The sequence below is a fragment of the Abramis brama genome (genome assembly GCF_963993115.1).
Source record: "Abramis brama genome assembly, chromosome: 15".
Lineage (NCBI taxonomy): Eukaryota > Metazoa > Chordata > Actinopteri > Cypriniformes > Leuciscidae > Abramis > Abramis brama.
In genome coordinates, this window is record NC_139977.1 from 16679844 (window position 1) to 16698693 (window position 18850).

At 39.5% G+C, this 18850-nt stretch overlaps 1 protein-coding gene across 16 annotated transcripts in view; it reads left to right on the forward strand.

Moving 5' to 3' along the window:
- Window positions 1–18850, forward strand: part of nrg2a (neuregulin 2a) — an 89122-nt gene that overhangs the window by 43193 nt on the left and 27079 nt on the right. The window lies entirely within an intron of this gene.

Sequence of the window (18850 nt, forward strand, 5' to 3'; positions counted from 1 at the left end):
GACCAAGCCCATTGGAGGTGGTGTGGCCCCAGGCTAGGGAGGGGCCTGCCCCCAAGACAATCCTCAAAAAGTGAAGAGAAAAAGAGAGTGCAACATAGATCAACAACCTGAATGAGGCCACCATCAGTGAAGCGCTCCAGTGCCTAGGGGAGAAACATAAATCTAGCCGATTAGGAAATACCTTCACCTGACTGTACGATACACTGTTTTCCCAGCCTCCTACATTCTGACGGTGCAGAAAAGGGCGATTCTTGGATTTCTGTCTCAGGGGAGGTCGTGCTCCACCTGAGCAGGAGCTGATGTAAGGAATATTCCTTGCCTTAAGTGCAAGAGGTCACAAGTTCAACTCATGCTCAACTGATCATTTTAATAAGTTTCAAAGTTAAAACTACATTTAATTGGTGGTAGATGCATATCTACTGCATGAAACACTTTTTTTAAGATAATTCTGGTAATAAACCATATGTAATGTCACATTTAAGAGAAAGAAAGTTGCAAGATGTAAAGTTGCATTTATGCGAAACAGTCACAATTGTGAGACAAAAATTGTGACAGTGAGATATAATGCTGAATGGTGAAACATGAAGCCACATTATGAGATATAAAGTTGCGATTGCAAGAAATGAAGTTGCAGTTGCCAGGTTTAATGTCGCAATTATGGGTAACGCTTTACATTAAGGTTGCATTAATTAATGCATTAAAGGCGCAGTAAGCTATTCCTGGTATGCGCTGTTGACGCCAGGATCACACCTCTATCTTTATGCCTCCGCCCCCACATTCACGTGCACGCTATGCAACACAGACGACTATGGCGGAATCTGCCGATTTGCCTGTCGTCCGAGGGTGTGATGTCATCAGTAAGTGAAAGCAATATGTGTTTCTATGATAATTCTGGTTGAATATCTAATTGTTATTTAGCTCCTCTACTCATTCCTTACAGCTCCCTACATAACCCGATAGTCCAAGTAACTAAAATATTAAAAATGTGACAAGATTAATGGGTTGTTGTGATCACTAAAAGGGGAACCAAAAGAAAAAAAACATATTAGGAATGTTATCTCACTTTTCGGACATACTTTGGGAGCCAATGCTTGAATCAGGCGGTGGGGGAGGTTTAAACGTTCCAGGCTTATAATAATAATTACAATGCAAATAATGCAAACAAGCGAAGATGACACACAAGAGCAAAAGACAGATCTTAGTTCTGTGAAACAGCAAAACCAACGTTACTCACGTATCGAGAAGAAATAAAGCAGTCCATTTTCAGGCCTTAAGGTCTCTCTAGCGCTGGAAAGCTTCTCCGATATTAATGTGGGTCCTACCTCTTGCCTGATTTTAACCCTTCTTTTTAAAGTTATATTTCCCTGGCCTTTTCCTTTTTTGTATATTATCTGCCATCTCTCTCGTTCTATACTCTTTCTGCTAATGTCTGTCTTGTGCTCTGAGCTCTCTCTCCTCCCCCATCATGAGTGTATGGGGTTAACCCTTACAGCTGATTGGCTACAAGTGTGTTTTGGTGCTCAGTCCGATCCACTTTTCAACAGTGTTTTTCAAAAATCACTTACTGCACCTTTAACAACTAACAATGACAGTATATTTGTTAAGCCGCGTGCATACTGCCAGCAACTTTGTCCACTGAATCAGTTTTCTTGCCAAAATTTTTTGAGGGAAAAGACTAAATATAAATGGAATCTGTACATAAAATGCTTAACATTAAAGATGAACAAGAAACAGCGAGTGTTCTTTGCCATCTCGGCTATTTATCTGCATTGAAAACGCATAAGTGCCGGTCTATCTTGGCTTGGAGTCAACATGGCGAATACCACCGTATGTACACAGATACGTATCAGGTAAATTCAGGATGATTGGGACACTTTTTCCCTGTCATCCCAATGGCAAAAAGTGTCCCAATCAACCTGAATTCACCCTAAGAAAGTTGTTGACCGCGAAAATTAACTTCTCCTCCATCTTGCCTCGACACTCCACTACAGGATGTAGTTGATGTGCTCCACTGACTTCACTCCTATTTGTTGTCACTCCTCAAAGTCGCTCTTCATTTGCATAATGTTAAACATATCTTGTCGCTGGATACTCCTACATCACTGTCGCTTGTGTCACCGGAAATCGACAGCTCTCTATTGAATTGAATGGGATCATATCACTTTGTCGCTGCATGTCGCTGGCAGTGTGAATGCAGCTTTACAGCATTATTAATTTTTGTTAACATTAGTCAAAGTCCCCCTGTGTTGAAAATCAAGCTTTTAATGTTGTTTATATGTCTGTGGTGTTTTTAATATGCTTGAAGACAAACCATGTGTAAATTCATAATTCAACACAATTGCTGAGTGTTTTCTTCTTAAAACTGTAGTGAATCAAAATCCGGTTTGAAATCGCTGGTGTTTCTGACGTCGCAAACTACCTTGTAACCAATCAAGTCAACTTGTGATCGTCAACAAGTGGATCTCTGAGTGAGTGGAGGTGGGGCTAATTTGCATATTCATAGAATGCAATGGTCTACATATAAGCTATTTTTAAAAAACGTTTAAATATGTAATTATGGTGATCAAAGATGAGTTTTAAGGGATAAAATAATTGACTTCAGGGGGACTTTAATAAAAATACAACTGTTCATTGTTAGTTCATGTCAGCTAAGGTCCATTAAACAATATTAACATATATAACTTTTGACTTTATGTATTAGTAAATGTTGAAATTAACTACAATTAATAAATGCTTTAGAAGTATTTTTCATTGTTAGTTCATGTTAACTAATGTAGTTATCTATGTTAACAAAGGAATCCTCGCAATCGTCTCACAGTCGATTCACACTGACTTAATGGGCCCTATTTTAACGATCTAAGCGCATGATCTAAAGCGCACGGCGCAATCGCACTTGGGGCGTGTCTGAATCCACTTTTGCTAGTTTAACGACGGGAAAAATGATCGGTGTGTCCAGCGCATGGTCTAAAAGGTTTGTCCCTATTCTATTAATGAGTAATGGGTGTGTTTTAGGCGTAAAGTACAAAAAAACAATCAGAATGTAATTTCCCATTCCCTTTAAAAGCTAGCTGTGCTCACGCCATGGCAGATTCGCTATTTACATGGCGGAATTGGCAAGCTACTACTATTGACAAGCATTACTAACGCGTTCTTCAATTAAATAAAAAAATAAATATTTTACAGTGTACAATATACAGTCTATTTCAGTTGCCTCAAAATAGCACCGCGCCAACAATGTGCCCGAACACACCTCGTTTTCAGACCAGCATTCCCATGGGCACACAAATGGACGCAAATGCATTTGCTATTTAAACAATGTGGCGCAGGACGTGAAAATGATAACTGCGTCGGGCTGATATTAGCAAAAAACACTTGTGTCGCGCCTGGCGCTGCATTGCGCCAGTTGTATGATCGCGCCCAATATCTAAAAGTCACAATTAATGTGTGGCAGAAACAGGCAATCAGTGGCAAATTTTGTAATTTTTGGTATTTGATATTTTATTTTCTAATTTCATCATGTTGCAATGCAGAATATTCGTAAAAGTGACAAAATCGGGTCTGGCATCTTTTATGGTGCAGATTATGCGGAGTGCTTGTACTGTTTACATGATACTCTGTTGAGGAGGACACAGGCTTTTCATTTATTCCAGTCGCTGACGAGATTGATTTCTTCCTGAGGTCATCGGTAGATCGGCTACTGTTGAGAAAAGCTACGCCGTTTGGTGGCCTGCGGCAGCTGTGCACGCCGGCACTATCTGTGAATCTGCCTATGAAGAGGAACGAGAGATGGAGAGGTCGATTTAGGGGGAAAAAGCATTGGGTTGGGGAGGGGCTGTAAGGGAAAGAAAAGAGGGGGAAACAGAGAGCAAAGGAACACAAAGATTCAGGGAGAGCAGAAAACGGAGCAATTAAGAGGAGGAGAGCCAGATGCTTTGCAGAGGCAGCTTTTTCAAACCAATTTTATAATGCAGTTGTAGATCGCTAGCTCTGTCCAGGCACTCGGCCAATCGTGTGCTGCCTCTCACTCCATCAGCCAATCAGATTGCAGGACTCCCAGGCGGATTTTTGTCACTGCTGCACTAGTGGTATGACACAGGAAATTAATCTCTCTTTTCATAAAGGCTGTTTTTCATCACACACCTCCCTTTTAAACAACTCCAGTAAACACACACATGCATATTTTGGCTCTTCCAGCAGGACGTTTAACAAGATAAGTGAGCTGAGTAATTGGACTCATTAATTATAGCTGATCTGGGCTGAAGTTTAATGCCGTTCAGGGGAGGTGAACTGAGGGTGTCCAGAGACCCTGTGACCTTGGGACTATAATTAATGAAGACAAACAACAGACTATTTTAGAGCCCACCCCCTTCCCCGGGGGGGCAGCTGCCTCCGAAACACTGCTGCTTCTGTCTGCACAGCAGACCCATGATAGCTGTCTCTCAGTTCAACACCACAGCACTGTCACCCTTCACTGCCTGCTGCTCCCGTGTGTTTGTGTTTGTGTATGCATCTGTTCTGAAGGTGATTCTGGTTTATCAAAGCATTGTGGTGTCACAGGTCACCGGACGAGTCAAGCGGGACATGAAAAGGTCAGAGGGTTACACGCTCCTCTCCTATGGACGAATACTTAGTGGGCAAACAATCAGCCCATGTAGACAGCTGTATTAGTGTTACAAATGTCCTGCTGCACCAAAACATGCTCAAGTCCTCCACTGTTGTCTCATTCCATATTAAAGAACAGCATGTAGACTAATGTTCATAAGCTGAACCTCTTCATTTCCTTTGCAGAATCGCTAACAATCTGACCTTAAAATGGCTTTCACAACCCATTTTATTTGAAACCGGATTTCCAATAAAGAAAAAATGTAAGGTGGGATAATGGCATAAATAATAATGTTGTTAGATATTATTTTTATATAACTCATTAATAATACTTATACTAATAAGTTATAGTAATGAACTTATTTTGGAATTTTGGTGGTACTGCTTGTAAAATGTGTAACATTGCAACAAGTGTTACAATAATAATAATAATATTGTTATCTATTATTTTTATATAACTCACTAATAATACTGGTACTAACAAATTATAGTAATGAACTTACTATTTTGGCGGTACTGCTTCTAAACTTGCAACAAGTGTTAAAATAATAAATATAATAATAATAATATTAATAGTATGGTTATTATGTTATTATTGCTATATATTATTCATATATAATGCATTAATTATTAATTGTTATTATTGTTATAATTATTATTATTTACATGATCCCAAGACTAAATCAATGAAAAAAAATATTTTTATTATTATTATTATTATTAAAGGATCATGTAGTCATTATTTTGTCAAAAAGCAGAAATCAAACAATTAAAAAAATCAGTTCTGCATATCGGTTATCAGACACTTGTTCAGTAATAATAATTATAATGTATTGCATTGAGGCAATATCGGTTGATGTCTAGTCATGTGCAGTATTCCTTAAAGGGTTAGTTCACCCAAAAATGAAAATTCTGTCAGTAATTACTCACCCTCATGTTGTTCCAACCGCGTAAGACCTTCGTTCATCTTCGGAACACAAATTAAGATATTTTTGATGAAATCTGAGTGCTGGATCACTTCTCCATAGGCTGCTAGGTGGCCGAAACTTGCTGGCCCAGAAAAGTTATTAAAGAGATCGTTAATATAGTCTAAGTGACTACAGTGGCTCAATCTTAAGTATATCAAGCGACGAGAATACTTTTTGTGCGCAAAAACAAACAAAAATAACGACTTTATTCCACTATTCATTTCCTTCTCTCTGGGCCTCTAGTTGGTTCACGTAGTGTTTTTGCGCTGCGCGTCTGTGTTATACGTCATCACGCATCACACACATGACCAGCGTCGGCCAATAGTGAGCCTACGTGGTGACGTGTAACACAGACGCGCTGCGCAAAAACACTACGTGAACCAACTAGAGGCCCAACATGAGGGTGAGTAATTACTGACAGAATTTTCATTTTTGGGTGAACTAACCCGTTAAGTAATTAAGGGACAATTTGACTTTTGTTCACTTTCATGTGTAAGGGAAGTTTTAAGATCAGTTTGGTCATTATATTGCATTTATATCAGGCTCTTGTTGAATCTACGAAACCCTAAACATCTGCTAAGTGCGTGCTGTAGGATTTCAAAATCACATATTTTGAAATTGGATTCTCTGTTATTCCAGAACTCCCGGCTAGAAGCGAGTCAAGGTGATTCCTCCCTTAGATCTCTTTGCCGACTGCTGGACCCTTCATGCTTCAGTGTGCACACGATGCCTGTTTCTCAACCTGTGCGTGACACTTCTATAGAAAACTTCACAACTGGGACTTTATTTGCATAATGGATCACATTTTCAATTTTGACCCTTTGGTTCTAATTCAAACCAAATGAAAATAGAGTAATATTCAATTGCACGCAATCAGATCATATTCAATCTTGTCAGAATAAAAGATCATTTTCTGTTGGAAAAATAGGATGATGTGAAATCCAGGCTATGGTAGTATAGATAATGTATGAGGATATTCCTGCCACAAATGGCTCAAGTCTTTCTGTCCATCACATAAAAATCACGTCCCTAGGGGGCGCTGCTTACAGCCGCAGAGTGAACGAGTGGGACATAGGGAAAGCGTGAGGTGAGAGGAATGTGTTTGATGGAAAACGCAGCTGGGCGGCCGATTGTTCCAAACTCATCAGTCATGCTGGGGCCCACCAGCAGCAATCCCTCTCTCTCCCTCTCTCTCAGCCGCTTTCCCGCTCTCACACACCAGTGTGAAGCTCCTCACAAAACTTCACACACACAACACCTGCCTCTGTGATGAAAGCCAATCCATTTCTGCTTAACTTGACTTATATAAACCATTACTTGTCTTTAATGTAGAATTTTAACTCCAGGCATTGGCCAAGCGCCAGCGTCAAACTGGGGATAAGCATGTTGACCTGTCTTTTTCAAGTCTGCCATTTCTTTCTTGTCCTCTCAAGCAGCGTTCTATATAACCACCCAACCTCTCTTTCTCGTTATGTTGCAAAAAACGGGCCCTTCGTTTTCTCCTCAAGCCCAAATGACAAGATTAACTGGGCTTAAAGGATGCTAGAAATCTTTTTGGGACGTTTGGCAGTGGCTTTGCTAGGATGTCAAGTATCTGTAAGGGAACTGAAGACATTGATCGGTGTGGGTGAGCGGTACGGGCCGTGTCGACCATCAGTCACTGTATTTACAGTCCGACGCGAACAACTGGTGACAGCAGCCCTAATTCAGCACAAATAGGGTGGCTTTACATAACACATCAACAAACAAAAGACTGCCAAGAGCCCAAATAGCTCTGCTGAGTTTTCTTTATGAGGACTGAGAGCAAATCTCGTGAAACTTGTCTTGGAATATGTACCAGTCATATTTCATCCAAACTTTTTTTTTGTATTATTATTAAATATTCACTGATTTTACAATTCTGCCCGTTAAAAGTAAGGTTATAATATTTTTCCATGTTACGGCTGGTTAATGACATATTGAAAATTGAAAACACACGCACACAAAAAACTTAAAACAGTTATCTTGGGCAATGTCAAATGAATTGAAAGTGAATTAAGGCATCACAGCATTATCTCAAGTTATCTATTATAAATACATTACATTACAAAGTTGAAAAATTAATTAATAAAATTACCAGTTTTAATTGCATTATCATGTTATTTTTTTATGATAATAAAGCTATTTCTACAGTATTACATTTTTGGTAACACCTAATTTCGCAGTGTCTTTCTTGCCTGTTTGATGTCTCACAGTAAATTATGCATAATTAAAATCAACTAAACCAAACCCTAATCCTAACCCTAACTCATATAGTTAGTACATGTTGGTAATTATTATTACTCAGTACTAATAATGGATGCTAGAAATCTACTGCTTGTATATTTACACCGTGACAAGGAAACCTAAGTTCTAATAAATAAAGTGTAACTGTATCATGTTAACGCATGAATAAGCCGATGAGTGTTGCCATGTCTTAAATTATGAAAAGAATGCAAATTATTTAATATTCCTAAATTAGGCTTAATTTGAATGTGATTTTTTTAAAGTACAATTTAATATAATTGGGTTTTTTTCACCTTTGAACTTTGGGTGAAATGTGACCTGGACATTTTTTTTGTGTGAAATTCATCTGCAAGGATGCTACCTAATATTCAAGGTTGTAAAGTCTAAGAATCGGTCTTTGAAAAACCCACAATACACAAATTTGATTATTGGGAGAGATGTGTCCCCCTCAGTGGTGCTTATGGCCATGTGTATGTGTGTACAGTAGAGGAGTTTTGTATTCGTCAGGGAGCGTGTTTCGGATTACGAAGCTTTGCCCATTAGGCGCCGTGTGTGACCTTTGACTCGGGGGTCAGATTTTTTATGCCTATGTGCTGTGTTTGAGGCCTTCTATCTGTTCACATAAGGAATACATATATTTCCCATTCCTGCTTGCTTCTTTTAAAGGTGCTGCCCTTTGTAGCCGCCTGCCACAGCTGTCCCTCCCACTCCCCCATGCCACATGTTGCTGGTGGTCTTGCCCGCAGTATTCATTACTTCATTAAGTGTGTTTGGGTGGGAAGAGCCCCTCTGTTTTCCCCATCAGACCGGATGCTGGTATATATGTGGGTGTGTGAATGTGTGCTCCAGCGGGGTGGATTTGCTGCAGCTGGCTGTGACCATCAGAGCTGGTGCAAGAAGGGCAGTCGGGCTGGTGCTGCTGTTTCTGGGTGGGGTCGTCCCGGATCTGAAGCCCCACATCTAGCGATCTCTTTCTGTCTGCCAGCTCGCCCCAAGAACCGAAATGCCGCAATTTCACGCCCGGTAGTGTGTGAGGGCGGCCTTGTGTGAGTCCTGACAACTGGCCTCAAGGTATGTGTGTGTGCAGGGCAGTTTGAGAAGTGTGCGATGGAGATTTCGTACCGGACACATTAGCCCTATGAGCGCTTGCAGAGGAAGCACGAGCAGGGAGGGATCGAGCAGGATTTGGACAAGCCTCCGATGGACCCAGATGTGTCTGTCTATCCGCTGCCCGTCCTTTTGGTGTCTCTTTGTCAGGGGCAGAGCGTTGGGCTCGTATCAGGGGCTGGAGGTGAGCGTTTCCCTCCGCCACAGCCGCCCCCACGCCGCCCTCCAAGGTCCTGCTGCCGGGGAGCATGCGGAGGAAGAGCCCTGCTCCTTGTACCCGCTTTGCTGCTTCTGCTACTGGGACTCGGAGCCTGTTTGCTGCTGCTCCGTCGGGCATTGATTCAGGGAGCTGGTCGTAGCAGGGAACCCGACTGGCTGGATCTTCTCAGGGGAGAGGATGAGGAGGAGGGGCTCAGCACAGATGATGCTCCACGGACGCACAGCAATCCCGTCTCATCCTTCCGATGGTTCCCAGAGTCTCTGCCCACGCTCACCCCGGGCACGGCCTCCTCCAAGCCTACCTCCAGCCCAACGAGCACCCTTGCCCTCGCCCTCACGCCGCCCAGCAGAGCCCCACCCCCTCTGGGTAAGTGCCCCGACTCTTGCTTGTTTACACTCGCGTCCTGTTGTGCAATCCCGAGCAATAGCGCTCTTTGATTTCTCAGAGTCGTCTCTGAAATGATTGTGGAGGACAAGACCAGACACATCAGCTATGCAGCAGGAAGCATGCAATAGAGGAGAAAAATAAAGACCTGTTAATGAAAAGGAAAAAATACAGAACAGAGTTCATTCTAGGCTTCTGTTATTCTTCCGTTCATTATTTGTGACCCTAGACCACAAAACCAGTCACATGGGTCAGTTGAGTTAATTTGAGGTCAATTTATACATATGAAAGCTGAATACATAAGCTTCCCATTGATGTATGGCTTGTTATGAGATACGACTATTTGAAAATCTGGAATCTGAGGGTCCAAAAATTTAAAACATTGAGAAAATCGCCTTTAAAGTTGTCCATTTATGTTCGCGACTGTGCTGCATTCACTCATAAAAATAAATGTTTTATATACTTACGGTAGGAAATTTACAAAATATCCTCATGGAACATGATCTTTACTTAATATCCTAATGATTTTTGGCATAAAAGAAAAATCTATATTTTAGACCCATACAATGTATTGTTGGCTATTGCCACAAATTTACCCGTGCGACTTGTGACTGGTTTTGTGATCCAGGGTCACATTTCTGTTTCCGTTTGGGTGGACTGAGGGTAAAGAGTACCCTCTAAGTCTTTTTCTGAAGTTGGGGTGCGTTACAATTACGAGGTTTTTTGAGCATTATGATACAAGTCATAGAGATTCTTTGGACAGAGCGCATTTTAGTTTTGGCCTCCTGCCTAAACAGTGTCTGAAAAGACGTTGACACATGTCTCATGTCTCACAAACTCCCTTTGAACTTGTAAATATGCAATATGCAAATGTCTCACCTGCTTGTTCTCATGCTTGTGAAGCTTTTACCGAAGAGTAATTTGTTTAGAATGTCTTTAGGCGTAAATATTGAAGTTTTATTCTAAGGACCGGAGTTTCTTTTTTTTCCACTGACTGGTCCAATGTCTCTTTTTACAAAGACTTAAGTAAATATCCAAATACCGGATCACTATAGCAATCACACTTCAGGGAAAGCTCTGTTTCCTAACAGGCTCGTCTTTTGTTGCTGGTGTGCGTCGTTGTTAATGCAAACATGAAGAGTCTCAAGTCCACACTAGAGGTCTTAAAGAGATAATAGATTACACAGGGCCCGTAAAGCACTGAAGAATGCACTCGCACCACAGCTGTATTCTACATTTTTACTACACATGGAACACTCTGAAAGAGAATTATGTAAAATAGCACATAGGATTATGTGTTACCTATAGGGATTTTATGTTAGCTTGTGTGGGCCGTAATAGGAACTGTAGCTGTGCCTTACGTAATGAATCTGCTGGTTAAATTGTAAAGTAAACTTACTATTTTATTTTATTTTATTATTAAAAATATGGGAAATTCTCTAAAATATAAAATGTATAAAAAATATATATATACAAGTTAAAGAATATATATATATATATATACACAAGTATATATAATATACAAAACATACTTGGGAATTGGTTCACTATATAAAACATTTATATAAAATATATTATAATATATAATAAAGGAAATTATTTCTTTGTTTATTATTTTGTTTTATTGCTCTTTATTTGCACTTGCCCTTGAGCACACAATCACGCATACTTGCACACAGATAAAATGACATCAGTTCCACAGTTCAGCGCCAGTCTGCGACACAATCAAAACACCACTGACATCTGAACTCTCGTGCCCTGCAGTGCACCAAAGCTGTTACTACAAAACTGATAGTGTGATCGTTGTTTTTTCTTTTCTTGCTCTGGGCCATATGATTTTGTTTAGAGGCTTTTAATAAATGCAGTGGTGCACATATAAATGTGAAATTGAGAAGGCCTCTCTGAAAGGCTTTGGCAACCCCTTTAAACAAAAGGGATGCACATAATGGTTTCGCATAATGGAAAGCACTCAAAAGTTGTAAGATTGCATGCTGTTTAAATTGACCTCTTTGCAATGATGGGATTCTGCTCCCAGCTGTAACAAAAGACATCTCCTGGCATAGAGGGTTAACCATGGCTTCACTATCATGATCTCTCAAGCATCATTTGTCATCCGCTGGAGCTTTTGAACTTTTTCTTTGGCTCTCAAACTACCAAAGGATGTATCAGCAAATGTGGAAGTAATTGGAGCTAGTGGATATTATTTGTTTTAAGCCCTGAAATAACCCTCATGTTCTGTTAAGTTGATTTGGTTGTTTTATGTTTGGGGTCACAGAGACCTCAGTGATTTATGTGTAATAATAAAAGTAATTTGGAATGTACCACTTATTTTCCCTTCAAAGGCCTGGTTTCACAGGCAGGGCTTAGATTAAGCCAGTATAGGCCTTACTTAAGTGGGGCATTTAAGTAGATTTTATAAATATGCCCTGGAAAAAAAACATTGCTGATGTGCATCTTGAGACAAAATAATGTCAGTGACCTATTTTAAAGGGTTAGTTCACCCAAAAATGAAAATTCTGTCAGTAATTACTCACCCTCATGTTGTTCCAACCGCGTAAGACCTTCGTTCATCTTCGGAACATAAATGAAAGATATTTTTGATGAAATCTGAGTGCTGGATCACTTCTCCATAGGCTGCTAGGTGACCGAAACTTGCTGGCCCAGAAAAGTTATTAAAGAGATCGTTAATATAGTCCAAGTGACTACAGTGGATCAATCTTAAGTATATCAAGCGACGAAAATACTTTTTGTGCGCAAAAACAAACAAAAATAATGACTTTATTCCACTATTCATTTCCTTCTCTCTGGGCCTCTAGTTGGTTCACGTAGTGTTTTTGCACAGCGCGTCTGTGTTACACGTCACCACGTAGGCTCACTATTGGCCGACGCTGGTCATGTGTGTGATGCGTGTTGACGTGCAACACAGACGCGCAGCGCAAAAACACTACGAGGCCCAGAGAGATGGAAATGAATAGTGGAATAAAGTCGTTATTTTTGTTTGTTTTTGCGCACAAAAAGTATTCTCGTCGCTTGATATACTTAAGATTAAGCCACTGTAGTCACTTGGACTATATTAACGATCTCTTTAATAACTTTTCTGGGCCAGCAAGTTTCGGTCACCTAGCAGCCTATGGAGAAGTGATCCAGCACTCAGATTTCATCAAAAATATCTTAATTTGTGTTCCGAAGATGAACGAAGGTCTTACGCGGTTGGAACAACATGAGGGTGAGTAATTACTGACAGAATTTTCATTTTTGGGTGAACTAACCCTTTAAGATATGTCAGTGCAAATAGCTTTCAGTTAAAACAGCTAAAACATGCATTTTAGTCTGGGACTAGGCTTAAGAAATGTGTTTTATCCATTTAAAGTAGAGAATCAAATGTTGTATATCTGGGACCTCCAGGACCCCCCAAATTGTAAAATTTTTCGTAAAGGACTATTGAAGCATGGGTTGAATTTATGTCAATACACATAAATCACAAGATTTGGAAAGTCATCAACCAGGTACTTCACTGTTAATTATATTTTTTAAGCTGTTAAGCCATTGAGTCTGCAAACAGAACATGAGGGTTAAGCCTGCAAATGAATACAAGGGGCACCTGTCGAACATCCCTACACTTATGGAATTACTTGTTTGGACCTGGTGAATGTGTCTCCAGAAGAAAAAATAAAACACTCTCAGCAAAGGGACCTCTCCTTTCATTTTTACGACTTTCATAGAACCCTTTGGAGAGTGCAGAAAGATAGACATGTTTATGAAGCCTTCCAGATGGCCCCGTTTTGCCCCCACCCAGGCCCTCTTTTCAGTTCCTTGGCCATGAAGGATTAATCAAACTCAGGGCTAAGCTCGCTGACCAAACCCTTGGGTTTTCACGCAGGAGAAAGTGACCTCTCATGGGAGCTAGTGAAAGTTGCTTAGTGCATGCCATTAAGAACTTTAGAATGTCAGGGATAGAAACGTAACCTAGCCTAGCCAGTGAACATGAGGCTTGGAAAATGGCCTGGCACTGCAGCTGAATGTAAAAAGAGGGTGAGTGTGAGACTGAATTAACAGCAATTGTCAAGGACTGTAGTGAAACTGACCTTGTTAACTTGGAATGCTTTGTTGATCATTTAGCGTGAACTGTGGCGTGAACATGGCTAGCCTAAGTCTGGTTTAGCTTAGAAGCAAGCAACTGAGAATAGCAAACTGACTTATTTTCTACTCAGCTGCTCTTTTCTACTTATTTTTCAAAATTAAAAGATTTATTTATAAAAGGTTTAATAGCTGGATAAATGTGCGCATTTGGTTTATACCAAGCGGTCAGTGATTTGCTAGTTAGCATGCCATGCTAACAGACGACAAACTTAATCTGTTTGTATAAAAATCTTGATACATTTTTGCATTCACAGCCATTCAGAATTACTAAAATTTTACATTGGAAGGCCCTAAAAAAATGGAAAAAATTTTTTTTTTAATACATGTATATAAATGTAGATATATTTTTATATGTGAAAATACTTTTAATTTATACTATAAAAATATTTATAATAATTTTATATTGTATCATTTTTATAATAAAATGTTTATAACTATATAAATAATTTAATTTATAAAGTGCTTATGGCTGGTTGCGTTAGTGGTCACATGACATTTCCAGCTCAAGTGATTGGCACAAAAAGTTCTGTGGTCTTATGCTAGCAGCATGTGATGAGATGGCAATTTAAATAGATAGTTTTCTCCAAATAATGTTCTTAAACCACCTTCACCCCAAATCTCAACCCATTCTCTTTCACTCTCTGCTTCACACATCCCCCCTCCACCTCAACTCCCTAGCACATGCAGCTTCAGCAGGTATTTGGCAAGTTTTTCCAGATCTCCAGCAGACAGCTGATGGTAACCTCAGAAACAGGAAGGAATATTGTACAGGCGTGTAACTGTCAGAGCTCAATTACTGATGGAGGGAGGTTTTTGAAGTGTATCACTAGACCAGAGGCATAAACATGACAGACATTGGCAGAATTACCCCACAGGCTGCTGACACGCAAGTCTTCCTGGAGCTTTGGAAGAACACTCCTAGTAACATTCTTCTTTTTAATCTAACTGTCAGAGAGTACTTTGAAACTTTCCGTTCTGAAAAGTCCAAATTTGTGTAATGCATAAAACAAGGAGGAAAATTGAAATACATAGCATACAGCTGTCCAATTTCAGAATTTTTGCATGCACCAGAATACTTAGGCCTACTTGCGTTTGCATTAAATAGTCGAAAGTGAATATCGTCTTAATATAGCCAGCTTCGCAGTCCACCCGTTCACCCTCAAGGGGATAAACAGAGGCGACTGTAAAGAATACAAACATGCCCATTCCTAAAGCTCTGGGAGACTGTGGAGATGTTTTAAAGGCCGATCTGAATGTTTGAGCCTCTGGATGTGGTCTTTATGAGGCTCTGAGGGCTGCACTCACTCCATCTTTCCATCCAGGGAGGCTGAGTCTTGTCGAGTGTACTGTGCCATTAGTCCTTTAGTGGGGTAAATAGGCACTGAGATATGCTAAAACTCTCAGCGGGCTTGGAGGGGAGGAACGGGGTGGCAGCGAACGTGTGCCTCCCAGCAACCAGCTGGATCCTGGCCAACCCGCATGCATGTTGTTGAAAGGAGTGTTATTATAGTTGTAAATTGCTGTTGTTTTCTCTCTCCCTCTTGAATCTCACACAGCTGAGTGAATTTCGAAATATAAACATTTAAATATGTTGCAAGATGAGTTTGCTTTCTGTTCAGATTTGTGGCCCTATCCAAATAGAAAAAAAAAAAAAAACCTTGACCAATGGCATGTGTTTGGGGGCGGGACTATCTCTTTGGCTGACCAATGGCAAATGTGTTCAGGAAACTGGTTTGAAAACAGTCAATATTGTTATAATTCTCTTTAGTGATGCTAGTTGTGCAGAAACTGCATATTTTGGAAGGCAACAAGTAAAAATAAATGAATATTACATTAACAAAAACAAAGACATCAGCATTTGAGAACGGCTACTGTGAAATAATAACTGTAAATGAAACCAAGTAAATAAACTTGTTTGCTCAGTAAACATCTGATATTCACTCAAGTTATGCAAGACAATCACAACCAAATGTTACTGAGGGTGTTTTCTTGAGTCCTCTTTAAAAGAACCAAACTCCGACTCCTTTAGTGAGTCCAAGAGGTGAATCAAGTGAAAAAAAGACCCAGTTCTCGTTACGTTCACACTGTCCCTGTCCCTGAGAGTGGACTCAGATCCTTTTGGTCCACTTAAGTAGGAATGTGGTCTCAGACCTCTTTGTGTTCATACTGTTGCTTTTTGGATCTAGTCCAGGTCAGTGTTTGATGGCTGACCCTATGGCCTTCAAAATGTGATCTCATTCACTTACATTGTATGTGCCTCACTAACCAAGATATTTGTTTGTAAAGATTATTATTATTTTTATTTATTATTATTATTCTGTAAAACGACATTGCTACAGTTGCTAAGTTGTTTATCTTTTGCACAGAAATATGCATTTTGTTGCAATACCACATCCATATTCTTGCACTATATCACACATCCGATCCACTTTTGTAAATCACATTTATTTTTAATTGTTTTCCTTGCATCCAGGATACAATATACAATAAAAGAAATATGCAAGTGAAATAAATCGCTTTACATTTTCCACTGGTACAGTATACCTAAAAGCAGTATTCAAGTAAGAAATGGAACAATCAAATGAAAAAATAAAACTGCATAATCTTCACTGTATGAATAAAACATATGATGATTCTACTGATTCTTATATTAGGCTGCTGTCACTTTAAGAACTACAGTAATGCACAGATCCAATATACTGATACACATACACGATTTCTATCCCAGATGTTTACATTCACTTAAGACAAAACCAACTGTTTATGTGAGCCTTATGTGTTTTTTACACTTTAAACGCAATAAGACACTAAAAAGAATTTAGTTTTGTACACACTCTGTAACAGCTGGCTTTTTGTGCATGTGCTTAAGGTGTGTGCGCTAATTTTAAACTGGCAAGGCATGCCTCTCTTAAACAGTTTGGTTTAAACAGCGGTTGAAATTCCAATAAACAAGTGTACGTTGTGAACTAATAATTTGTAGAGATCTGCCAGAAGCAGCAGCCATGATGAACAGCCGATTGGTACGGAGGCATCTGGTGACCAAACTTTTTGTGAATAGAAAAAACTAAGCCCAGACTGATTTGTGTTCACAATGGACATTTTTAGCAAACCGTACCATTAGCTGAAAGCGTTCCATATTCAGACACCTCCCGAGATGGTCTCGGTTCGCTTAGCTTTTAAGGGGTCAGAGACCGCTTGGAGTCTTCACATATGGGCCAAAATTCACACAAACTGCGCTTAGACCCCTGAAAAGGACCAAGTGTGAAAACATCCTGATTTTCCACACCGTCTGTTGTATTTGTTTCAACAAACTGGCACAAGATGTCCTGTAAGCTGTCTAGGGTTCCAGAGCCACACAATGTGATTATTGCTTATACACAAATACACAACCTGACTAGACATGCAGTTTCGTGAACATGAAAATCAACAAGAAAGTTCAGAATCTCTCTGCCCCTCATATCCAAACCACAAGGGTGCTCTGATTTCACGCATGTGATTTGATGTGGTAACATTAGTACCTCTAGATCATGTTTGATATCAGGATGGGCCCCGATACGCATAAAGTGCATTTCCACATCTGCTAACGTTTCACTTTTCTTGGCCTGGCTACAGCCGGGTGTTACACGTGTGTGTGTGTGTGGGGGGTGGGGGTGGGGGGGTGGTTGCTGTAGTCCTACGATGAGCTGCTCATGGTTGGAAATCCGGTGGATTATTTCATTCGCAGAGAGAAAGAGGAGAACAAGATGGCTCATTTTGTTCTGTGCTGAATTTCTGACCTATTTCGTCTCAGGCCTTAGGCTACACTGAAGACAATTACCTTCAAATTTTTCACTTTGACTTATTATCACACTTTTCTTTTCATTCGGAACAAGACAGTCTTCAATCATGTCTGAATTCAAGGGGGATCCCGTTTTTATTCTTTAAGAAATCTTACATTACCGTTCAAAAGTTTACTTTTTTTGTAAAGAAATTAATCCTTTGATTCTGCAAGGACGCATTAAATTGATCAAAAATTACAGTGAAGACTTTTATATTGTTAGAAAAAATATTTCAATTAAAAAGAAATCCACAAAAACAGCACAACTGTCAACATTGATAACTGTATTTATTGTGCACTTTACAACTTTGCAGAACTTTTTATTACACACTGCATGAAAGGGAATATTTGACAAACTATAATAGGGGCACTTTAAATGTATTGTATATAATTGTCAGTCCTTAGTTCAGGGTTTTCAGATCTTACAAAAAATATCAATATTGTTGTACTGTATCATTGTGAATGTTTCCTTATGTATTACTGAACATCATACAACAAGCATTATCTCTTAGTGTCTGACACTGAATTGTAAGTCTGGCATTCACAATCTTAATCTAAACCTGAAAAAAGATGACAAGAAGAAGACAAACATTATGATAAAAAATGAATAAGAAATGTATAAGATTCGTCACTGTGTCTAGGTCACTAATCAAATAATCAAAAATGAATTTGCGATCATGTGAATTCACAATCAAATGTTCTTACTTCCACTGAAGCACAAAATGGCACATCTCAAATCACGCAGGAGAACATGTAAATCCATGACTCATTCCAACAATATTAGGTCCCACCCTCATGCTTAGCCAATTGATTCACCATATACTGCCTGACATGTTCATGAGTCCATGTTTGTGTAATCTGTTAGAGAAATAAACGTGTCTCGAACATGAAACAAGACTTGAGTTCAACGAATATGCCTGGTTGCTTTCAACCTTCAATTGATGAAGCTACCACAAGCTGTCAGTTACCTCAGATCATAATTTCCTCAGATCATAATTAGAATGCCACACATGCAGTGTAAATTCACCCTTTTTGACCCTTTATATTAAAATGTTGCTTGCAAGAAACTGCAAAACTACATACAATGCTTTGAATACACCTCTTCTTCAATGAACATGTTTTCAAATCTAAATTAAAATGCATTTATAAATTTCCCTTTTTGACCCTTTATATTATTACGTTGCTTGCAAAATCTGGGTGTCAATGCAGAGGGATGCTTTTTAGCTCCCAAATGGTGTAGTAACGTTATCTACCAGCAGGGGCTTACTGAGCCACGCTAACCAGCAAAACTGACAACATTAGTTTGGAAATCACAATATTTCTTTAATTACATAAATAACAGTGGGC